This window comes from Diabrotica virgifera, chromosome 5, assembly GCF_917563875.1.
Source record: "Diabrotica virgifera virgifera chromosome 5, PGI_DIABVI_V3a".
Classification (NCBI taxonomy): Eukaryota; Metazoa; Arthropoda; class Insecta; order Coleoptera; family Chrysomelidae; genus Diabrotica; species Diabrotica virgifera.
This window is the reverse complement of record NC_065447.1, coordinates 258532583-258544795: the sequence shown is the minus strand read 5'-3', so window position 1 is coordinate 258544795 and position 12213 is coordinate 258532583. Positions and strand designations below refer to the sequence as shown.

Sequence of the window (12213 nt, the reverse complement as noted above, 5' to 3'; positions counted from 1 at the left end):
CCCCCCTCTCCCCTCCCCCAAACCCGACGCTAGAAAAAAATTGTTGTGACTTTTTTCTGAACATTATGTGGACCATATAGAACAATTTGGTGTTGAAGGATAACTTTCACTTTGGATGTCTGGGTTTTTGGTATAGTTATATCATAAATATTGCCCAAAAAATATAAAAAGTATCGAAAACATCGACTTTTCACCCTCCGTAACTCTGGAACCGTTGATTTTATAACAATTATGTATAGAATATTTTTTGTTTTAAATTTCATGTTTGTATATAACAATGTTTACGCTAAAGCATAGTTTTAAAAATATTGACGAAAAACATAAAATAACTACTAATTTACCGGCTTCTCTCCCATCTCCCTCCCAAACCGGACGCTCAAAATGGTGTAACTTTTTAGTGAACAATATGTGGACACTATAGAACATTTTGGTGTTGGAGGAAAACTTTTACTTTGGATGTTTGGGTTAAGCCTTTTTTTGGACCATTTATACTATACTACCTCCGTAACTTTGGAACCATTCATTTTAGAAAGATTATGCATAAGACCTTTTTTATTTCAAATTGAATGTAGAACATTTTTGTGTAGAAGGTTGTTCATGCTAATCCGCATAGTTTTAGAAATATTGGCGAAAAACTTAAAAAACTACGAATTTACCGATTTCTCCCCCCTCTCCCCCCAAACCCGACGCTCAAAATGGTGTGACTTTTTTCTGGACATTGTGTGGACCATATAGAACAATTTGGTGTTGAAGGATAACTTTCACTTTGGATGTCTGGGTTATGCCATCTTTTGGATCAACTATACTATACTAGTGGGGGAAATTAGGCAGTTGTTCACAGTTCGTTGAGCGAAGAAGGTTTTCTTCCTTTGGTAGCAAACCTAACCGAAATTCAATATTGTTTTGCCCTAATATTTTACGACCATAAAATTCTTTCTTAAAAACAGGTGCCATTTACGAGGTGTCGTTTTTGCTTTATTTACGATATTTTTAAGAGCTGATTTGGTTATTTTAGGTCAAGGACAATATTGTATGTAATTTCGTAAAAGGGTTTTTCTCAGCTTTCATAATTTGTATCTATTGGTCGTGATTTTCAATATATTTTTGTGAGTTTATAATTTATTCTTTGTTTCAACATTAAATGTATTTTGAGCTATTTTCTGTTTCATTATACTTGATTTTAATTAGAATAATACAGTCCACTTGCTTCGTATAATATATTAGTATACACTTAATTCAAAGGGGAAAAACCAGCTTGTTCTAGACTGAACTTACATATCTAACCCCCTTCTGGTGCCCTCAAATGTGTATTTAGAGGCCATCTCTGCGCAGAAAGCAACAGGGGCATGTAGGTATTTTTTAAAATAAAAAAAATAAAAAGCTTATTTTGTGAAAGGTATATTTAAAATTCTTAAAAATGGTTATATCACAACAAAACGTTTTCGGAATCAATATTCCATCGTCAGTGTTATCACAGGTTTACATTTTTTAAGCCAACAAAATACTTTACACAAGAGTAAAAACCCTTGAGTTGTTTTAAAATGTTAAGTTTACAATATATTATCAGATTTTTAAAGTATGTTAAAAATATTTAAAGATCTGACATGTAAGGTCCTACCTTTTAAAACTCTGCCATGTAAGGTCCTACTATCAAATATTCCAACCAATATGGTTGATGTCATGTGATTGCCGGGGTTAATCTGGAAAAGATATTTTTAACATACTTTAAAAATCTGATAATATAATGTAACCTTAACATTTTAAAACTTCTCAAGGGTTTTTACCCGTATATTTTGGTGGCTTAAACATGTAAACCTGTGATAACACTGATGATGGAATATTGATTCCGAAAACATTTTGTTGTGATATAACCCTTTTTAGGTATTTTAAATCTATCAATATATTGTAATAACAGAGTTGTTTTCACAGACAGACAGACAAACATATGGATAATTCAAGGATTTTCTTATTTTTTTTTATTTTGTAAAATTGGTGAAAACAAAATTAGGGGTTGTGTTCCCTTCCAGTAATTTAAATGAAATCTTTATTAAAACTTTAAAAAGCTAAACCCTGTAGTTGGCTGTATACCTTCGTTAAAACAACGTAGAATGTAGTAAACACTTCTGTTGTATGTAGGAATATTAAGTTATTAAAATTCTTAAAATTTATCCACAAGGGAGTGTAAGTACAAAACGTTTTCGGTCAAACTGGCCATCATCAGTGTAAACCTGGAAATAAGTGAACCACTTAGATTGAAATGCAAAAGGGTGAAATTTTGACAGTTAAAAAAAGAAAATGTGGTTACTTACGTTCAGTGTACAAGTAATTAAAACTAGCCACTTCAAAAGGTGTAAAACCCTCTAAATAACAATATTGCTACATTACAAGCTGTATAATAATCGACATTAAGTCGATGTCTTAAGATTATATAAATATCACATGTGGATGTATGTCATCCTTGCTCGGAAATTGCACAAGGTTGTTGTGATCAGGTGAGAGGTTAACAACCAACTGATTAGACAGAATGGTGCCTGAAAATGTATGACAAGATGTCAAGAAAGATAGGTGGATTTTTCAAATGTTACCCGAAAAAAATTTTTTTTTGACAAAGTGAATTTATATTTAACTTTAATTGTTAGATTGGAAATATGCAACTATTAAAAATGTTAGTTCTGAATTCTAAGTGTAAGTAAAGGTTAATGAGCTGTAATATATTCATTAGTAGACTGAAATTAAAGGCAAAATTCTACTCATATGCTGTGACGTCATAGACTGTTTTTCAAATGTAACTGACTTAAAATAATTATATTTAGTTAAGTAGAGTTGTGATGAATGAATGTGTTTTTTAAAATTTTTCTAAATATTTCCAGATAATTTCAGTAATATTAATTCATCACAACTCGACTTAACTAAATATAATTATTTTCAGTCAGTTACATTTGAAAAACAGTCTATGACGTCACAGCATATGAGTAGAATTTTACCTTTGATTTCGGTCTAGTAATGAATATATTACAGCTCATTAACCTTTATTTACACTTAGAATTCCCAACTAACATTTTTAATAGTTGCATATTTCCAATCTAACAATTAAAGTTAAATATAAACTCACTTTGTCAAAAAAAAAAAATTTTCGGGTGACATCTGAAAAATCCACCTATCTTCCTTAAAATCTTGTCATAAATTTTCAGGCACTATTCTGTATAATCAGTTGGTTGTTAACCTCTCACCTGATCACAACAACCTTGTGCAATTTCCGAGCAAGGATGACATACATCCACATGTGATAATATATAATCTTAAGACATCGACTTAATGTCGATTATTATACAGCTTGTAATGTAGCAATAATGTTATTTAGAGGTTTTTACACCTTTTGAAGTAGCTAGTTTCAATTACTTGTACACTGGACGTAAGTAACTACATTTTCTTTTTTAACTGTCAAAATTTCACCCTTTTGCATTTCAATCTAAGTGGTTCACTTATTTCCAGGTTTACACTGATGATGGTCAGTTTGACCGAAACGTTTTGTACTTCCACTCCCTTGTGGATAAATTTTAAGAATTTTAATAAATTAATATACCTACATACAACAGAATTGTTTACTTCATTCTACGTTGTAAATCTTTATTATTAGTTTTAACAAACACAATGTTGTTTATAATTTTGTGGAACGCATTTTTTATAAAGTTTATGTGTTTTGGAAAAAAAAGGCTTCAGTCTGAAAATATTTTTGATATAAAAATCCCTTCTAACGTACATAAACGATTTTTTCCTGGCCTTAGTCCGTTGCGCTGTTATTCTTCTCCATAAGTAAATCCTACTTCCGAGAGACAGATATACAGGCGCAGGCACGCACATCTGTGACTCCCTCAGTTCCCTCAGGTACATCTAATGCTAGAAAATATATAAATTCGCCTGTCACTCTAACCCTGAGCAAATACTATAAATTTTGTTAACCACCTCGCGAGGCGGTAAATTTTCGGGAAGAGTAAACAGTGGCTGATCCTGTTATGTTACTATTACTATTACCATTTTGATGGTTTGTTGTATTTGCGCATAAATTTCAGGATTATTTGGCTTGGCCCACCTGAAGAGTAATGAATAGAGTTGTAATTGTTAGTGCTGACGATCGAAATAATATACAATAGTGCCTTTATGATAACTGCAAGAAAATACTATTTAATTTAAATTTAGGCAAGACAAAATCAAATATACGGTACATTTAAAATTTCTCATTGAAACCTAACTGATACTTTACTTAGTAGGGATGGGAAAAACCTACCGGTTTAAACGTAAAACCGGTTTTTTTACTTCGCAATAACCGGTTTTACCGGTTGTTTTTTTGTCCCGGTTATAACCGGTTTTTTTTTAAGTAAAAACCGGTTATTAGGTTTTTACGGTGATTAGGATTGGGTTAGGTTTTTGTTTTGTGCGAAGTAAAAACCTGTTTTTTTACTTCGCAATAACCGGTTTTACCGGTTGTTTTTTTATCCCGGTTATAACCGGTTTTTCTTTTTAGAGCAAAAACCGGTTATTAGGTTTTTACGGTGATTAGGATTGGGTTAGGTATTATTTTGGATCCCAATCATAATTATTCTCAAGTATTCCAAACAAAACCATAATTCAAATTTTATTTTATTTTATAAAATACAGAAGCAAACTGAAAGTGCAATCTCACATCAGCCAGACACAATTATTAAGTTTTATTATAATATTTCCTGAAAAGGTATTTGTAATCATAATATTTACATAAGAAGTGATCTGGTTGAATTAGACGCAAACATCATCTATTTTTCACACTTAACTCTTGACATTGAAAGTGGGTGATTGACTTTTTCTGATTACCAAAAATAATGCTCTGACTATGAATATCGAATTACTTATTACGAATACGAATCTCCAAGAATTTCGCTACGTTTTCAAAACGATACACTCATACAGGAAGTATTAAATGAGTTAAAATGTACCGATTCTACAAATATACAAACGTGTTAAAAGTAATACATGTTCTTTCGATAGTATGTACTAAATTTGATCATATTGATGTCGAGTCGAATGCAAACTAAAGTGTATTGTAAATGTAACTTTGTAACATATTGGATTAAAAAAACCAAAAACCGGTTGTAACGGGTAGTTCTTTTAAGGACGACAGACTCAGTAAAACACAATTTAAAAATAAAGCAAATATATTAAAGGTAATTATATACAGTTTAAAACAAATAAAATAAAATATAATTCCATCTTCTGCAAAGGAAAAACAATATTAAACTTTATTATAGTTATCCGATCATAATAGCAACATCGAAATAATGCGATAATCAATATATACAATAATAATCTCGCTACGTTAAAACAACGTAGCCTGGAGACGGCATTTCACTTCAATGCAGTCACTCGTTCCTCGCTACTACCGCCTACTGCGATAACGATTGTGGCAAGACTCCACGTCACTACGGTGGCGTCTACCTAGGCATAGTTCCGCCTCACAAACGGCGCATCTTTGCCAGGCCAGCTGAAGCTCGTTCAATACGCGAGGCATCAGCTGTTGAGCCATAGTAAGTTCAATACACGAACCATGACTGATTTTCTCATTCTCCTAGCTCGCCTTAAATATGCTCTCGATGCCCTCTCCTTCGGTTTCCCCCAGCGGTGCCGTGAAGAAGGAATGCGCAAACACGGACACTCCATCAGTCCCCTCCGGTAACAGCAGCTCATCGCCCGCCGAGGCATCACATCGTTACACCCCCTTCTCTTTGGAAAACAAAAAAAAATGTAGCATACATTTTTTTTTGTGCCGTGTGTGCAACACGGCTTGGGCTCATCATCGGTGTGGTCTTGGTCGGTTCTTCCTTACTTCGTAAACTGGTCCTGGATGGCTGTCAAGAAGATGCTTCCCTCTGTAGATCTTGGTCGTGGTCCCCTCATATCCATTGGGACAGTGTACCAAGGCTTTTCTACAGAAATGGTCACATTCTTCCTGCTGGCTGCATCTGCGACGGTTTACCCTTAAGGCATGAAGAAGATGCTTCCCTCTGTAGATCTTGATCGTGGTCCCCTCATATCCATTGGGACAGTGTACCAAGGCTTTTCTACAGCAAATGGTCACATTCTTCCTGCTGGCTGCATCTGCGACGGTTTACCCTTAAGGCATGTACTTTCTGTCGATTTTCTTTCACAAACTGGTCTGGGATGATTGTCAAGAGGATGTTTCCTTCTGTAGATCTTGCTCGTGGTCCCCTCAAATCCATTGGGACAGCTTATCAAGGTTTTTCTACAGCAGATGGTCACATTTTTCTTGCTGGTTTCATCTTTGACGGTTCCATCAACAATGTCGTATTTTTCGGTGATTCGTAAATTGGTCTCGGATGACTGGCTAGAAGGTGCTTCCTTCTGTAGATCTTGGGCGTGATCCCCTCAACTCCATTGGGACAGTATGCCAAGGTTTTTCTACAGCGAACGGTCGCAACTCTTCCTGCTCGTTGCATCGGCGACGTTTATTTTCGGTTCCTTCTCGGTTTCGGTTCCTTAAGAATCTGAAAACAAAGAAGCTTAATCATCTTTGAACGGGTTCTATTTATTTATCCACGACGTGGACCTGGTACTGAGTCTGTGTCTTTGTATGGTTCTAATTATTGCTCGGGTGCCAATTTGTAACGGGTAGTTACAAACTGCGTAGCTTTTATTTTGCTCGGGCGCCATTTTGTAACGGGTAGTTCTTTTAAGGACGACAGACTCAGTAAAACACAATTTAAAAATAAAGCAAATATATTAAAGGTAATTATATACAGTTTAAAACAAATAAAATAAAATATAATTCCATCTTCTGCAAAGGAAAAACAATATTAAACTTTATTATAGTTATCCGATCATAATAGCAACATCGAAATAATGCGATAATCAATATATACAATAATAATCTCGCTACGTTAAAACAACGTAGCCTGGAGACGGCATTTCACTTCAATGCAGTCACTCGTTCCTCGCTACTACCGCCTACTGCGATAACGATTGTGGCAAGACTCCACGTCACTACGGTGGCGTCTACCTAGGCATAGTTCCGCCTCACAAACGGCGCATCTTTGCCAGGCCAGCTGAAGCTCGTTCAATACGCGAGGCATCAGCTGTTGAGCCATAGTAAGTTCAATACACGAACCATGACTGATTTTCTCATTCTCCTAGCTCGCCTTAAATATGCTCTCGATGCCCTCTCCTTCGGTTTCCCCCAGCGGTGCCGTGAAGAAGGAATGCGCAAACACGGACACTCCATCAGTCCCCTCCGGTAACAGCAGCTCATCGCCCGCCGAGGCATCACATCGTTACACGGTTTTTCCAAAAACCGGTTTAATTAAAATTAATTGTTAAAAAGAAATTGTAAGAATTGTAAATACTATTTATTTGGAACAATTTCAGTTTCTACCATTTTTGTCGAAAAGTTAAAAATGGCGAAGATATTGAGCAAAACAGGTTCTCCTTTAAAATCAAGATGGCGGCTAACGTAACAGAGGAATTCATTTGTGATTTAAATTTAAGCTCAAAGGTCAAATACTATTCCGACTGAACTAATATACTTTTGAGTCTGATATTACTGTTTGTAACTTTTTTGGTATTGTAATAATATAATTTAAACCCTTCTAACCACTTAAAGTACTATGTTTTGGCTATCTGTGGGCAAATTTTCAGCCAAATCGATGATGATATATTTTGGGAATGGAGAAAAATGTAAAAAACGGTATTTTAACGTTTTCTAGACTATAAAATTGGATCAAAACCTTGTTTTGAATCAAAATAACTTGTTATAATGCCACATAATGACATTTTGAGTCCCTTTTATTAAAATATTATGTTTTTCATTAATACTTTGAGACAGAGGATGCAAATTTGTTTAAATAAACACCAAATGACTGTAAAATCGCATAAAATAACATTTTGAGAAAAAAAAGAAGAAGATTTTTTGACCTTAAATATCTTATTTTTACGTCCCGCAGAAGCTATATAATAATTTTCAGACAAATCACAGATCCAAAATTTTTTGCCTGAGTGATTTGACATGGAATGTACCCCCACTAAAATGGAAAACTTTACTTCATTTTTTTTTTTGGTTTTAGTACCCAATCTTCACAACCCAATATGTCCCCATAACGCTTGAGTAACTGCAAATTTAGCATACTTTCCTCCTCTACTACAAGTACAAGTATTTATGTTTCATTATATCAAACAAAGGACGAACACAAAAAATAGACTAGGAAAAACCAGAGACTGCATTTGAAAATTGAACTAGTACTGTGGGATAAGAACATCAGCTTAAAAACAAAAAGGAGAATAGATAATACCATGACAAAAACTTTCCTCACTTATTGGTGTGAAAATTGGACAATAAATAAGAAAACCAAAAACAAAATAAGAGCAACACAGATGGAATTCCTAAGGAGAAGCTGCAGAGTAACAAGAAGAGATAGAATAAATGACATAGAGGTTAAGTAAAGAATGAAAATGAACTCAGGTAAAATAGACTACATCGAACAGAATAGAATACCCTGGTACGGACGAATCAGAAGAGCAGACCAAAATCGTTGGATAAATAAAATAATAGAGTGGAGCCCGATAGGAGGAAGGAAGATAGGCAGATCCCGAAAATCTTTCAGAAATGAAGTGGCGAAGTACTGGAAAGAAGAAATTGACAGGAAGGAGAAGAAATTTTTAAGACCGTTAACCTCAATGCAAGTTCATACAACGTACTCGATAACATCGAGTCTTTTACAATAATACACTAATAATTTGATATAAATACTACTCCAAGTTTTAGTTTCACAAATTATTGTTGAAATATAACAATAAATATTAATAAAGTGATTTTTTTATTAATAGTTCAGCTAATAAATAAAATAGTAATTAAAAGTGATTTTAGTTTAATTGGTTATACGAGGTCTGGCTATTAAATAACGAGATTGCTTATGAAAAAGAGTTTTATTTTAAAAATTATTCTACAATCGAATGCTCTCTTTCAATATATTCCCCTTCCCTCGCCACACACCGTTCCATTCATTTTTTCCATTGGTCAAAGCAATGCTGGAAGTCTTCTTTTGTTGGAGCTTTTAGGAGCTCCGCCGTTTTTCGCTTCACCTCTTCCATCGACTCGAACCGGATTCCTTTTAAGGCAGACTTGATCTTCGGAAACAGGAAAAAGCCACAGGGTGCTACATCATGCGAGTACGGCGGGTGTTCGAGCACTAGAATGTCTCTAGCAGCTAAAAAACGCTTCACAAACAGTGCGTTATGGGCAGGTGCGTTGTCCTGGTGCAAGATCCACGACTTTTTTTTCCACAACTCCGACCGTTTCTTACGAACTCGCTCTCGCAGCGTTGCCAAAACTTCCAAATAGTAAGTTTGGTTTACAGTTTGACCCACTGGAACCCATTTAGTCTTCACGATGCCGTTAATGTCGAAAAAAACGATTAGTGTGGCTTTAAAACCACGATGCTGGTTTATACCATTCGAAAACACGCGCACGAGATAGAGAATTCTCACCATAGGCCTCTTTCAACAAATTATAGCACTCGGTCGGAGTTTTTTTTAATTTAACGTGAAATTTCACATTAATCCGTTGCTCATGTTTTTCGTCACACATTGTTATCGGCACGAGAAAAAAACACGTTCTTTTCTAACCTCTACAGAAAAAATACTACCACAGCGACACAAACGTGTTTTCGTACTGAAAGAGTAGACATTTCCAGCTATCCAATGCTGCATTCGTTTACCACTCTTCCCATCTAGGACGCCTTCTGCGCGCGCAGTCTCTTTATTTAATAGCCAGACCTCGTATTTATCAATAAACGAACGATGCATTTTAAAGTAAGTATAATAATTTTTCTACTGATAAAAAAAGCAGCTCATAGAAAAAATATACCATTTTACTCGCATGTAGTGGCTATTACTCACTGTGATGAATTAGAAAACTTCATCATCGTGAGTAATAGCCATATCATTACATACTCGTTGAATAATATATATACTATTATGTGTTCATCTTATGCATTGTCAGGTCTAGGAACTTTGCCATCTCTTAAATTGTAATAGTGCTTTTCCAATTCCAATTGCAGCTTTTCTATTTTTTTATTATTGTTAATAAAATTCAAATGAGCACACTAATAAATTAAGACGTATATAACTTCATCAATAGATGTGCCAAAAAGGCCAGCCAATCGCGAAAATCACCCAATAATTTTCACCATTTTTCCACTCCTAAACCTACCCGCTCTTTGTTAAACGAGTTTTTGATGTCATCTATCACCACGTCTTTATTTTCTTTTCCAACCCAATACCGAATTGTTTTCCAATATCCCCGATATTAAAGAAGGATTAAATTCCGATTTATTTTGTTTTTAAAAGCCGCTAAACATCCATAAGGAGAGAGAACATGGCGGAAGAAAAAGGAAAACGACGCTATGCTCTGTTCCCATGATAAACGAGAAAGCAGCTCAATGTAATGCGATTTAAAATGATAACACATGAAATTGGTTGCTTCAGTTTTAGCCCGGAGGATAAAATGAAAAGTTATTAGGTACCGTATGACGTAAGATTAATTGCTCTATATACAAGCCTCGTAAGATTGAACCTGCCTCTGCATGGAAAATATTAGATTTTCATGATGGAGTAATGCACACTTGCTTTTTAAATTACAAAAAAATGTTGCTTAACTTATATTAACGTATTATTGACTTACTAAAGAGTGTTTATTTGGTAAAGTTAACTAAAAACAAGCCATTGGACTTCGTAAGTGCTAGGTTTTTAGCCAACGTGGCCAGAAGTGCTGGAAGTTGTATTTGAATTCTTCATGTAAGTTTGATATACGATTTCACTATATTTGAGTCATTTTTGTTAAACTTCCAGTTATAACTTTTTAACCGGAAATTACTTCAAAACCTGAACTAAATATTCAAGCTCGACTTCTGTTATATAATAATATGTACTATTTCGGTGACTATAATTTTGCACTTCCGATTACACCTTTTAATCGGAAATGATTTAAAAACTGAATGTATATTATATTATTTGTTCTGGTCTTGAAATAAATGAGCGTCGAGTGATGTATCGCTTGTACTAAGGTACTGAAACTGTTGACTTGTGGCATGTTTAAGTGGCAAAGAAGCAGCCCTCATCCTACTAAATGAAGAATCATGTGTAGCAAACCCATCAGTAGAATGCAGCATATTTTGCATACACTATACATATGCAACACACAATACAAATAAAAAGTTAACTTACAAGGTTTTTACCCCAAAAAACGTATTATTACGAACACTTCCTAACACCGAATCACATAACACATACAAGGTAGCGAAAAAGTATGGAAACTCGCTAATTTCTTGGAAACCGATTTTTATAGGTTTTGGTGGGTAAAGGTCTCCTAATGCTGCGGCCGATATTATAGTGGTTATTACCTACATTGTTGTAAAATCTTCCGTTTTTCTGGAAATCTAATGAACTTTCTTATCTCAAATTGAACACACTGTATATTTTTTTAGTTTTAATGTCCTTAAGAAATTCTGATTATTTTTCATGTTATATTCCCTATACCTAAATGCCATAGTTTCGGAGTTATTGCTACATTTATTAAAAATAATTTTTTTAAACAAATTATAAAAATCAATTTTTTCGGTCCGGCTAGACGTTATTTTAGGTTCTTTGGATCATTGAGAATATAAAAGGTCTTTTGTAATTTTTCCTAAAGTTAATCGCTTCCGAGTTATAAACAATTTAAAACTAAAAAATATAGGACAATGACGATTTTCAAGGTTCAAAAACACAAGTAAAAAATATTATTTTTGAAACTATGATTAGCCTAAATTCAAGATCAAACCTTATTTTATCAGTTACCGATAAGTGTTCTGGTTTTGTTTGATTTTAAAACATTGTTTTTTAGTTGTCAATGCAGCCCGATCGCTCGTCCTCACATATGCGCTTCATTAACAATAAAAAAAAAACAATGTTTTAGAATAAAACGTGCCAAACATTCTTATATGGAGCTGACAGAAGGTTTGAGCTTGAATTTAGGTACTTTGTAATTTCAAAAATAATTTTTTTCTTGTGTTTTGAACCTTGAAAATCGTCATTTATCGATTTTTTGAAGTTATACTTCTTTAGGCGCGATTGAGAGTAAAATTTCATAATACTGCGCGCATGCGCACACAGACAGTATGGCGTTTAGTTGCT

The 12213-nt window shown here is 34.3% G+C and overlaps 1 protein-coding gene across 1 annotated transcript in view; it reads left to right on the top strand.

The window, feature by feature from the left end:
• Window positions 1-12213, top strand: part of LOC114324832 (alkaline phosphatase-like) — a 1004985-nt gene that overhangs the window by 816407 nt on the left and 176365 nt on the right. The window lies entirely within an intron of this gene.